Source organism: Pseudophryne corroboree, chromosome 2 (assembly GCF_028390025.1).
Source record: "Pseudophryne corroboree isolate aPseCor3 chromosome 2, aPseCor3.hap2, whole genome shotgun sequence".
Taxonomy (NCBI): Eukaryota; Metazoa; Chordata; class Amphibia; order Anura; family Myobatrachidae; genus Pseudophryne; species Pseudophryne corroboree.
The window spans coordinates 401,583,108-401,596,681 of record NC_086445.1 but is presented as its reverse complement, the minus strand read 5'-3'; the positions used below and the strand labels follow the sequence as shown (position 1 = coordinate 401,596,681).

Here is a 13,574-nt window from a genome sequence, read left to right as displayed (position 1 = left end):
TCATAAACGTGACCTGTTGAAATTTAAAAAATCTAAGCTACAAACAGTCCGCAATGACTATGAAGACCATCAAGTGTATCGCTGGCTAACGGGTACAGACACAATGAAGTTTCAGAATAGAGCATATGGGAGACCATCGCAGAGATCACGCAGGGGTCGATCGGACAAAGGATCTCAACTTTCAAATAGTGACAGTGATTTTGCCATGGTAGATTCAGATGATTCAGTGTCGGCACAGCGTCCCCCTTTAGGGGCTACCACCAGGGCCAGAGCAGATCCTGGCCCAAGCCTACAAGGAGGAGCCGACAAAACCAAAGGATCAACAAAAGCAAACAAAGCAAAGAAGACAACTTGATCTTCAACCTATCATCACGTCCTTTAACCACTACCGAGATGTCTGTACTCAACAAAGGTCTTTCCTTTGTTCCTACCAACTTCCATGACCCTTTTGAATGGCAAACCGACCTACATCAGATGAGCCGCAAGATGAGATTAAAAGAGTTCTTTCAGAATAAGCCAACGGATGAGGATCATGAACCAAGACATCACATCATACAGAAATATACTACTTCTACATTTGATCCTGTATCATCCAATCCGTCGCTCAAGACATATAGTCGTCTGATAAACGATTCAGTGAACCGCTACTTAGCCACACCAGGCCAAGTACATCACAACTTGACATTTCAAGAAAGAATGGCCCTTAATAAACTAAGCGAGGACACTTCAATCGTAATACGACCAGCAGACAAGGGTGGGAGTGTGGTTGTACAGGATCGATCACAATATGTTAAAGAAGTGCTGCGACAGCTGTCCTGCACTCTCACTTACACCAAATTAGATCGCGACCCTACGGAGAGTTTCCAGAAGGAACTATTACAGGTACTGGATCAGGCGGTGTTGAATAAACAACTCGATTTGAAACTGAAAGAGGCGCTGATTCCTAAACATCCTATTATACCTTGCCTGTATACGCTACCTAAAGTTCACAAAAGCCTAGATAACCCTCCAGGTCGTCCCATCGTTTCGGCGAGGGGATCCTTATACCAACCAGTGGCTGAACTTTTGGATTCTATATTACAACCACACATCACCAAACGTGCGACATATCTGAAAGATACCTCCACCTTTTTGAGAAAAATTATGGTTTTGGAAGATTTACCTCCTGATACAGTACTATGTACCATGGATGTCTCCTCCTTATACACGTCGATTCCTCATGAAGCTGGCATTGAGGCCATGGAGTCGTTTATTTACAACTTGGAGGAAGACTTCAATTTCGACAAACCATTATTTTTACAGCTACTTAGGTTGATTCTCACTAAGAACTATTTTTTGTTTAATGGTAGTTTCTATCTTCAGTTGGCAGGCTGTGCCATGGGGAGTAGCGTGGCCCCGGCGTATGCCAACGTTTTTATGTTCCAACAAGAACAATCTTTATTTTTTGACAATCCTACCTTTTCACAGAAAATTCTATGGTTCATCAGATACATAGATGATTTATTCATTCTATGGAATGGGACCGGTACGTCATTCGAAATCATGATGAATAGCATCAATGCTCAACCAGGCCCAATTAAGTTCACATACCTTTATAGTACCAGTCAAATAGACTATCTGGATGTCACAGTCCATTTGAATGAAGGTAAATTGACCACCACGGTCTTCTACAAGTCGACTGATAGAAATTCGTTATTAGATGCGAGCAGTCACCATCCACCTGCATTGAAAAGAGGGCTGCCTCGCTCACAGATGCTTCGGGTGGCAAGAATTACGAGTGATCATGCACTTTTGGATGACGCACTACAAATAGTAGTGGAGAAATTTGCAAAGAGGGGCTATAATATGAGAGATCTAAATGAGACCAAATCAAATATTATGGACATGGATAGAGAGACCCTATTTCATTCACGATCTCAGGCAAATCCGGCTCAGCATAAATTTATCTGGTCGACTAAATATTCAACGGCTAGTCCCATTATTCCTCGGGCCACCAGAGCTCTCTGGCCTATTGTCAAGACGGACAAATCACTAGCCTGTTTTCATGACACACAAGTCATGACCAGTTATAGACGAGGACGGAACTTACGGGATCTTCTAGTTAAGACTGATATCACTGACTATTCACCCAAATTGGGCATCTTCGGCACCAGTAAAAAACCTGGCAGCTATCGTTGCCTATCCTGTACTACTTGTACAGCTTTGATACCGGGATCTGAGTTTGTCCACCCCTTAACTAAACAGAAATTTAAATTACAACACGTCATGACATGTACCACTCGTTTTATTATTTATTGTATCATTTGCCCCTGTTTATTAATTTACGTAGGTCTTTCTAGTCGCACCTTGAGAGATAGAATGGCATTACATCGTTCTAATATTAATCAAGCACTAGCCGGCAAGTCTAATGATCAGCCGGTCTCTAGGCATTTCTGTGCTAAAGCCCATGTTTTATCTGATTTAAAATATCAACTTATTGATCATGTTCCCCCCTTACATAGGGGTGGTGATAGAATACTGGCTCTACACAGATTAGAAGCAAGATGGATTCTGAAACTTAATGCTCTACAACCATCTGGCTTAAATGAAAAGATTAATTGGAATGCCCTTCGCACTATTTGACTGTGTCATTTCTTTAGATTAGTCCATTTAGTACTGGTTTACTGCGTCTGTGGTTAATTTGGAGTCTCTTAGTTATTTTTAGTTTCTGCATTATACATTATACAGTCTCTTTTTGCCTGTCTCTTCATTTAGTTCCCCCTTAATATTGATTATTTTTTGCTATATATGCATGTCTATACACGGTTGATTTATCGCCCTTGATCATATGACTTCATATTCATGTTGTGTATATATTTATTATAGGTTACTACTTTGTACTTTTTTATAAGTGATGTTGTCTTTGATTTGTTTGTTCTTTCCAAATAGCCTCCCAGTGCAAGGATGATGCGTTCCAAACGGCTGTGTAGTATGCGGTGCATACGGGTTGCCATAGTTACCGCGCATGGGGATGATGTCACCGGGACTGCGCCCGTCGCCCACCGGAAGTACCACGCCGTCCTGAAGCCGCACATGCAAGCGGGGTGAGTCTATTTAGGTAAGTGCTTTGTGTCGTTTGTACATGTTTGTCTTTTCTTACAGCACTTTCACCTACCTGAGGAAGGGACCCTGCGGGGCCCGAAATGCAGCATTGTTCTGATGATGAAGTGCTTACGGTGATGTACTGAGTTTCATGCTTACATAAAAATTATCTCATTGTAAAAACCCTGGAGTGCCTTGCCTGTTCTGAATGTGGATTATTCTGAACTTCAGTTGATGTGTGAATTTTGCAATGGCACACAGGTCATTGTTCTTTTGACCACTTGAGTGCCGGATCTATTTCTGGACTATATATATATCATATATATATATATATATATATATATATATATATATATATATATATATATATATATATATATATATATATATATATATATATATATCTATACTGCGCCTAAATTTAGTGCCCCCCCTCTCTTTTTTTACCCTTCTGTAGTGTTCAGACTGCAGGGGAGAGCCAGGGAACTCACAGGGAACGGTGAGGGAAAAATGGCGCCAGTGTGCTGAGGGAGAAGCCCCGCCCCCTTTTCGGCGGACTTTCTCCCGCTTTTTCTGGAATTCTGGCAGGGGTAATTTTACATCTATATAGCCTCTAGGACTATATATGATGTATATTTCCCCCCCCCCCCAGCGCCCTGCACCCATCAGTGACCGGAGTGTGAGGTGTACATGAGGAGCAATGGCGCACAGCTGCAGTGCTGTGCGCTACCTTGGTGAAGACCGAAGTCTTCTGCCGCCGATTTTCCGGACCTCTTCGTTGCTTCTGGCTCTGTAAGGGGGACGGCGGTGCGGCTCCGGGAACGACCACCAAGGTCGGGTCCTGCGGTCGATCCCTCTGGAGCTAATGGTGTCCAGTAGCCTAAGAAGCCCAAACTACCACCTGTTAGGTAGGTTCGCTTCTTCTCCCCTTAGTCCCTCGCTGCAGTGAGTCTGTTGCCAGCAGATCTCACTGTAAAATAAAAAACCTAAATATACTTTCTTTCTAGGTGCTCAGGAGAGCCCCTAGTGTGCATCCAGCTCAGCCGGGCACAAGAATCTAACTGAAGTCTGGAGGAGGGTCTTAGTGGGAGGAGCCAGTGCACACCAGTAGTCTAAAAGCTTTCTTTATAGTTGTGCCCAGTCTCCTGCGGAGCCGCTAATCCCCATGGTCCTTACGGAGTCCCCAGCATCCACTTAGGATGTTAGAGAAATATAGACTTCCCAGCTGTTGCTGTGGAAACGAGGTCCGAGAGACCATCCCCGAACAACTCCTCACCCTTATAAGGCAAAACTTCCATGTGCCTTTTAGAATCTGCATCTCCTGTCCACTGCCGAGTCCATAACCCTCTCCTGGCAGAAATGGACATTGCACTTATTTTAGATGCCAGCCGGCAAATATCCCTCTGTGCATCCCTCATATAAGAGTGCGTCTTTAATATGCTCTACGGTTAGCAATATAGTGTCCCTGTCTAGGGTATCAATATTTTCCGACAGGGAATCTGACCACGCAGCTGCAGCACTGCACATCCATGCTGAAGCAATAGCTGGTCTCAGTATAACACCTGTGTGTGTATATACAGACTTCAGGATAGCCTCCTGCTTTCTATCAGCAGGTTCCTTCAGGGCGGCCGTATCCGGAGACGGTAGTGCCACCTTCTTTGACAAGCGTGTGAGCGCTTTATCCACCCTAGGGGATGTTTCCCAACGTGACCTATCCTCTGGCGGGAAAGGGTACGCCATTAGTAACCTCTTAGAAATTACCAGTTTCTTATCGGGGGAAGCCCACGCTTCTTCACACACCTCATTTAATTCATCAGATGGAGGAAAAACAACTGGTAGTTTTTTCTCTCCAAACATAATACCCTTTTTTGTGGTACCTGGGGTAACATCAGAAATATGCAACACATTTTTCATTGCCTCAATCATATAATGTGTGGCCCTATTGGAAGTTACATTAGTCTCATCGTCGTCGACACTGGAGTCAGTATCCGTGTCGACATCTGTGTCTGCCATCTGAGGTAGCGGGCGTTTTAGAGCCCCTGATGGCTTTTGAGACGCCTGGGCAGGCACAGGCTGAGAAGCCGGCTGTCCCATATTTGGTATGTCGTCAAACCTTTTATGCAAGGAGTCGACACTGTCGCGTAATTCCTTCCACAGAACCATCCACTCAGGTGTCGACCCCGCAGGGGGTGACATCACATTTATCGGCATCTGCTCCGCCTCCACATAAGCCTCCTCATCAAACATGTCGACACAGTCGTACCGACACACTGCATACACACAGGGAATGCTCTGACAGAGGACAGGACCCCACAAAGCCCTTTGGGGAGACAGAGAGAGAGTATGCCAGCACACACCAGAGCGCTATATAACACAGGGATCCCACTATAAATGAGTGTTTTTTCCCTTATAGCTGCTTATATTATATATACTGCGCCTAAATTTAGTGCCCCCCCCTCTCTTTTTTACCCTTATGTAGCTTGACACTGCAGGGGAGAGCCAGGGAGCGTCCTTCCAGCGGAGCTGTGAGGGAAAAATGGCGCCAGTGTGCTGAGGGAGATAGCCCCGCCCCTTTTCCGGCAGACTTCTCCCGCTTTTTCTGGAATTCTGGCAGGGGTATTTTTACACCTATATAGCCTTCCTGACTATATATGGTGTAGATTTGCCAGCCAAGGTGTATTATATTGCCCTCAGGGCGCCCCCCCCCAGCACCCTGCACCCATCAGTGACCGGAGTGTGAGGTGTGCATGAGGAGCAATGGCGCACAGCTCCAGTGCTGTGCGCTACCTTGTTGAAGACAGAAGTCTTCTGCCGCCGATTTTCCGGTACACTTCTTGCTTCTGGCTCTGTAAGGGGGCCGGCGGCGCAGCTCCGGGACCGAACGATCGAGGTCGGGTCCTGTGTTCGATCCTTCTGGAGCTAATGGTGTCCAGTAGCCTAAGAAGCCCAAGCTACCTCCAGTCAGGTAGGTTCGCTTCTTCTCCCCTTAGTCCCTCGCTGCAGTGAGTCTGTTGCCAGCAGATCTCACTGTAAAATAAAAAAACCTAAAATATACTTTCTTTCTAGGAGCTCAGGAGAGCCCCTAGTGTGCATCCAGCTCAGCCGGGCACAAGATTCTAACTGAGGTCTGGAGGAGGGTCATAGTGGGAGGAGCCAGTGCACACCAGTTAGTCTAAAGCTTTCTTTTAGTTGTGCCCAGTCTCCTGCGGAGCCGCTATTCCTCATGGTCCTTACGGAGTCCCAGCATCGACTTAGGACGTCAGAGAAAATAGAAATGATGAGTTTTATTAGTTGCTAATAATAAGGTTAGGGATATGAAAAATGATAAGTAGAAGAGTTGTTTAGTCAAAAAACTCTTTGTCTCTAAGTTCATTAGGTATGTGCTGCAGCCTGCGGCGTCCCGCACAGCTGCTGACAGTCTTTTGGTTTGTGGTGAAGTTCAGATTCTGTGTCAAATCCGGGGGAAAAAAGTCTATATAAACAAAATGCAGTCTTATGATGTCTTCACGGAGGGAGTGTTTAGGGTTAACCGGAATAAAGTAAGGTTGCTCCGGACTTGGTCTTTTTCTCTAGTCTCAGCTTCCCATGGTGTGTCCTGGTACAGACACGCCTGGGAGCTCGAGGGTTCGAGAGGCTGACCTGTCTAGGGTGAGGGGGAAACTCGGTCAGCGCTCTACGGAGCAGTTTCACGAGTGACACCCGCCGCATACGGAGACTCACCTTCTATTCTCTCCTGTTTCCCCGCCGCACTCCGTCACCGGCTTCTTCTCCTGGTCTTCTGTCTGTTGCTAGGCAGCGTAGAGGAAGGCCCTAGAGGCTGAAACGCGTTGGATCTTTAACATTGCAAATCTAAAACCAAAACAAACAAGACTGAACTAAGCGCTAACTACGAAGCAGAGACCCGGTCACGTGATCGGGGAACCCGGAAGCCAACTACGCTGCCTAGCAACAGACAGACCCTAGACAGGTCAGCCTCTCGAACCCTCGAGCTCCCAGGCGTGTCTGTACCAGGACACACCATTGGGAAGCTGAGACTAGAGAAAAAGACCAAGTCCGGAGCAACCTTACTTTATTCCGGTTAACCCTAAACACTCCCTCCGTGAATACATCATAAGACTGCATTTTGTTTATATAGACTTTTTTCCCCCGGATTTGACACAGAATCTGAACTTCACCACAAACCAAAAGACTGTCAGCAGCTGTGCGGGACGCCGCAGGCTGCAGCACATACCTAATGAACTTAGAGACAAAGAGTTTTTTGACTAAACAACTCTTCTACTTATCATTTTTCATATCCCTAACCTTATTATTAGCAACTAATAAAACTCATCATTTCTATTATTATTAACCAACTGTATATGGACAGTTATTTAGAAACATACTATGATTTATCTGTGAAACCATACACCATATAAGAGTTATCACCATATCACGTATATTTGGTTGTAAACAACCCAAGGGTACTCACAGACAACACTATTTTTACCTAGACAAACAAAACTAGTAGCCAGGACTGAGCGCTACACTACGATTTAAATAGGTTAGCAGAGTAGTCCGGATATACCCTGCTACAGGCTCCTGAGCGTTCCGGTATATAGTGTAGGGATCCACGGGTCAGTACACAATAGGGCTGGAACAAAGGGTCTATGCAGCTGCCAACTGTATAGATACTTTATTGTGGATTGACCTTTGGATCCCTACACTATATACCAGAATGCTCAGTTGCAGGGTATATCCAAATTACTCTGCTAACATCACCTGCTGCTCCATCATTTTTCTGGTATGATCCATACCACTCACCCATATCTTTTATATTGATATTGTCTTTCTTGCACTGTTTATGCCATTTGGAGTAAAGCTAACATATGTATTGTTCATTATATTAAATGTATCCTTTTATCTTGTTTACTCTTAGATACTTGTACCGACTAGTAAGCATACCTAGTATTTGGCTCCATATTGGCTAGCGCCAAGTACGTACACACTCGCTACCAGTTTACTCTCAGGGGTGCACTAGGGAACCCCTTTCTGTGTACAAATAGGCCTGCTTTTACAGCCAGTGAAGTGCCCATCAGGGTCCTCACCCACTTCATATTCAACAGGGTGTTAATGAAAGGGGACATTATCCATAGTGCTAACACATCCACCTAAGTCCATCTCTGTAGCACATATAGATGTATACATTGTTTTTATAGAAACATTGATTTTGATGGCAGATAAAACCACTTGGCCCATCTAATCTGCCCATGTACATACACACTACGGTTCACTTTTGTTGGTAGCCAATTAACCTACATATGTATTCTCATACACCCTTTCCCTTTTTGCTTCATCTGGCATGAAAGGCGTAGCATGGCTAAATGCTCCACCACGAGTAGCGATTGGATGGATTCCCAATTTTTACTTTTTGCCTCAAGAGAATGAATATAAAAGTAGCAGATTAAAGCAGCATGCGTTAAGAAAAATCACAAGGCGTGGATAAGTCGTAGATTCCATTACATGGCTAATTTAGCCATAAGGCTTAAATGGGGAAAGGCGTATACTGGCACATATTAGGCCCAGGGTGGGAATTGAACCCATGACCTCAGTGCTGTAATGGATAAATAAGCAGGTATAGCTCACTCTCACCCCCATATTGTCTGTGCCCCTTGCATCTACTGTATGTACAGCAACCAGAGGGCTTTCAATGCGTGTGACAGAAGTAGGTTATGGATTTCCGATGCCTATCGCATAGGCTTGTCTCAGCGAGGATTGGAGCTTGGCTAAGGGGCTGTATAATGCCTCATCCTGCCATGAGAGGAGACTATATACATGTGTGTAACGATATATTTTTACCATACATATTGAACAGAAAGGATTTCACTTCCCTTTATATAAAATGAGGCATGTGTTACAGGGTGATGCTGGGTGACACTGGGGACTGCGGTTTACACAACCGTAGTAAGACACTGCTCCCAACCTCACCCCCCTACCCCCTGTCCGCAGCACCGGTGGCATGGTAGACTGCAGGGATAACAGGGCCACTGTGTGGGAGGCACGGAGCACACCGGGGAAGGCAAGCGCTGTATGTCAGTGTGTGACCCGCCGCCCGCAGGCCTCTGCGCTGCTACTCACCTCTTCTCTCTGCCGGGCTGAGATCCACTCATCGCCAGGACGAGGGTAAGCTGCGGGGCGGGCACATGCAAAGAACGGGGAGCTGCAGCTCAAGATCCCGGCGAAAGAGACCACGAATTTGGAGCGTCAAATTCGCGGGCCGTACGGCGTCACTTCCGCAGCGACGCTGGGCCGCCAGGGATGCACGGCCGTCAGACCACCACTAGGGGGCACCGGAGGGCGGCAGCGGCTGCAGGAACGGGAAAATACTCGCTATGTCACATTATGTGCTGATATAAACAGCCCCGTCCTGGGGATCCGGTCTTTAGGTCGACAATGTTTTGGTGGACAGTAAGTAGGTCGACAGGTGAAAGGGTCGACAGGAGTTTTTCACTTTTTTTGTAATTAACTTTTTCATACTTTTTGATCCACTTGAACTACAATTGGGAACGGTAACCTGTGCCGAGCACCGCAGTAGCGGAGCGAGACACCTTGCCTGAAGCATGGCGAGCCATGCGAGGGGACATGGTGCACTAATTGGGGTTCCCGGTCACTGTACTGAGAAAACCACACCAAAAAACTAATGTCGACCTTTTGACCTGTCGGCCTAGAACATGTAGACCTACTTGCTGTCAACCAATAGTGGTCGACCCAAACACTGTCGACCTTACATGCCACACCCCTGTCCTGACCCTCTCATCCCGCTTATTATCAAATCATCCAGCTGATGCTTCTTTCTTAGTACAAGACGCCTGTACTACGGGGTATTAAAAATTGGTTATAAAACATTGTAGTTTACAACACTTTATTTAGTAGTGCTTCCTCAAGTCACCCCAACAGACCAGGTTTTAAGGATATCCATGCGTAGGCACAGGTAAATTAGTACCTCAGGCAGTCTTATACCATCTGTGCACAAGCAAGGATATCCCTAAAACCTGGACTGTTGTGGTGCCTTGAGGACTGCATTTTGGAACAACTGGTTTAGTCTTTAACATTGGTTCAGAGACTTCTGTGGTTTCTATTGTTAACCGATAGTGCTCACTACTAGTCAAAGTCACACTCAGCCTCCCGCACACACTAGTGGCTGGTTGCTGCACTCGCTGGCTACTTTGTCAGGCTTGCCTCCTCAGCTCCTCTTGCGACTCCTGTGATGTTGGCATCATTCATGACATGCCTGCCATCCCAATGCAACCAACCAGCCTGTCCCTTTGACCTGACTGGCTCTGAGCTTAACTAATCATCAGTGTGTACACGGAGTCCAACATCAGTTACGAACCACAATCACCACCCCCACTGACGAGGCAGTGAACTTGAAGGGAGTGACTCTTGCAACCATAAAACTGCCACGTGCCCAGCCCTGACCCAAAATGCCTGTCATCTGCTCTCTTGTGTGCTGATTCAGAGGTGGATGCTTACCCCGTTGCTACTGCATCTTTCTGCGCATTGCGGAACTGATAAATTATGCTAGGCACTACCACTGGAATTTGTACATAGATGCCCACCGGCTGTGCCTCTAAACTGCTGCTTGCGTACAATGGATCATTTGAGAAACCCTGTGGAACTAAGGCGTCAGGGGCCAGTGAAACTGCTGACTGCGACTTGTCCACAAAACAAATTCTCACGACGACCTCTGTCGGTAGGTCATTGCAACACATGAGCAGTGCGACTGATACAAGAAACATTGTCCATCTGCACAAACATCGGCATAGCATCCGCCTGAATCAGGCCCATTGACAGGATTCAACATTTACCAATAAATGTTTAACAGTCAGTCACCATCTGGCAGGGTTAGATTAAGGGCCGTTGGGCTGAATATAATCAATGGTCTATTGTAAGAGGTGGATGAGGTGTGACCAGTGCTGTGTTGGAGTGACATCTGGGTGTGTCTCCTACACTGTCAGCCTCAATGGGGCAGATTGAATTAAACACAGGCGTTACCACGATGTTGCAGTTCTGGCCGGAGCTATTCAGTTACTGCCTGCCACCCTGTAATGTGCAGAGAGATTTAGATTTGGGTGGGTTATATTGTTTCTGTGCAGGGTAAATACCGTCTGCTTCTGCATGTATCCAGCAAATGTTGGACGGCTTTTTTTCTTACACTGCAATTTACATTTCACCCAGATCTAAATCCCAGTTTGCCCGTGATACATCTGTCCCACTTGCAGTCCAACATGTCCCAGTTACATACCTCCCAACTTTGAATGTTCATAAATCGGGACACTCTGCGCGGCCTAGCCGTGTGCGTCCCGAAAAGGGGGTGTGGCCTCGTATGGGAGGGGCGTTGCTACAATCGAGTGGGCGTGGCCACGCACCGTGGGTCCGTTTTAGTCATTTTGGGTGGCGTGCCCAGCGCTCCCTGAGCAGCTGGGCAGCCCCCGGCTCACTCCCTGCACTGAATAGATGCTGTGCGCGTGCGCACAGCATCTATTTAGAGATCACTCGCTGCTTTGCAGAGCAGCGGGTGATCAAAGCCTCCCCAACTGCCCCCCCGCCCGCGGGACACTGTGACCCGCGGGAGGGACAGCGGGACAGTGTCTGAATAGCGGGACTGTGCCGCTGAAATCGGGACAGTTGGGAGGTATGCAGTTACTTGCTGTTTTGCTTTACTTACAGACATGAATCAGGACCTTTGTACTCACTTTGTATGTTTTTTGTATGCAGTGGCTGTGTGGTAATATGCAAAAGCAGCAGGAGACATCTTAAGTGAAAAGACGCCCACTACTGGCTTCTATGATCAGCTGCTGCATCCGAAAACACAGCATCAGATCACCATTGGGCAGGCATTGACTTTCTGAGTAACCCTAAGGAATGGCCACCAGAACTCTGCTGCAGAAGCCAGCAAATCTGCGTCAGAAGACGCAAACACTGGGCTCAGTACGCCGACTAAACAGGGCTGATATGCCCCGTTTTGTCAAGTTCTCCCCATCACTGATCCCACAGCAAATGACAGGCTGCAGCATCCAGGGCACTGCAACCTGGGTCGCAGTGACATTGTAGCACATGTGCACTGTGGCCCCAGCGCATGTACAGTTCTGAAAACATTGGTCAACTGCGAGCGATTCAGGATGTGTGCAGGACTAAATCAGCCCCATATAGACTCTTCTACAACAGTGCACCATGGGTCATAATCTCATTACTATGTAGCAGCACAGCGGAAATTTTATCAGCCCATAAAACCAGCGTGGGTGTTTGGTGTGGTCACATGGCACTAGATGATGGGTCCAGTACATGCTGCCAAGCTTTATATGCAAGCTTTAATACCTAATTTACACTTGATCACTTCTAATGATAGCTATCTCTTTGTACATACCCAGTGGTCAAAGTAGGCTTGTGTGGGGCAATAAGCAAAACTGCCATGTCTCCCACTTCTCAGTTGGAATACTGTTCATTTCCATTGACTTACAATAAACATTCAATTACTTATAAATTTCCACTTCAATTACTGTACATATTGTTTCAAAATGAGCTACCCACACTCCCCCGCACTAGCCATTAACCACTGATCCATAGCACATCTGCCTCTTATCACAGATGGGGATGCAGTTAATATCCCGGCTGTGGGTATCCGGCGTTCAGGAGACCGACGTCAGAATCCTGACAGACGGTGAAATGCCGGCTCGGCATCCCCACAAACATGGGTTATTCATATATATTCCCACAGATGACAAGACACAGGACCAGCCACAACGGCTCCACATACAACATCACACTTGGGGGTAAATTTAGTAAGATGGGAGTTCTGTTTAAGATGGGATGTTGCCCATAGCAACCAATCAGATTCTACTTCTCATTCATCTAGCACCTTCTAGAAGATAATACCTGGACTCTTTTGCTATGGGCAACATCCCATCTTAAATAGAACTCCCATCTTAGTAAATTTACCCCTTGGTGTTGCAAGCACAAATTGTGTTAAATTGGAAAACATGGCAATATTGTGTGCATGGTGTGACTACTGTAGCTTAATTAAATAGGCACATCGATTACATTTTAAAATAGCAAAGTTTGTGGGTGTATCAGCGAAAATGGGTCATTCAAATGCTATTTTACAATATACACAAGGGAATATAATATGGATTCACATGGACATGCATATTATGTTTGTTTAGCATGTAGTCAAAACGTCAACAGTAACAATGTTGAGATTCATATTGTTGACACCACAGTGTCAACAGTTATGATGTCGACATTGTTAAAATGTCAACTGGCAATGTAGACCTTAGGATTAGGCTGCAGTGGGAGGGTTAGGGTTAGGCTGTAGGGGGAGGGTTGGAGTTAGGCTGTGGCAGAAGGTTAGGGTTAGGCTGCAGGGTGAAGGTTGAAGTTAGGTTATGGCAGGAGGCTAGGGTTAGGCTGCAGGGGGGGAGGGATGGGGTTAGGCTGCTGGGGGAGGGTTGGGGAAA

General features: G+C 46.3%; 1 protein-coding gene across 2 annotated transcripts in view; it reads right to left on the bottom strand.

The window, feature by feature from the left end:
• The window catches only part of CHAMP1 (chromosome alignment maintaining phosphoprotein 1), a 31,244-nt gene extending 21,830 nt beyond the window's left edge, over nt 1–9,414 (bottom strand). The window contains exon 1 of one of the 2 annotated variants that reach the window (XM_063953399.1): nt 9,196–9,414. The gene's annotated coding sequence lies outside the window, so the exon portion shown is untranslated. Of the gene's footprint in view, nt 1–6,801; nt 6,908–9,195 lie in introns of those variants that run through there. The other variant, XM_063953400.1, reaches the window with a different exon arrangement.
• Nucleotides 9,415–13,574: the final 4,160 nt, after the last annotated feature.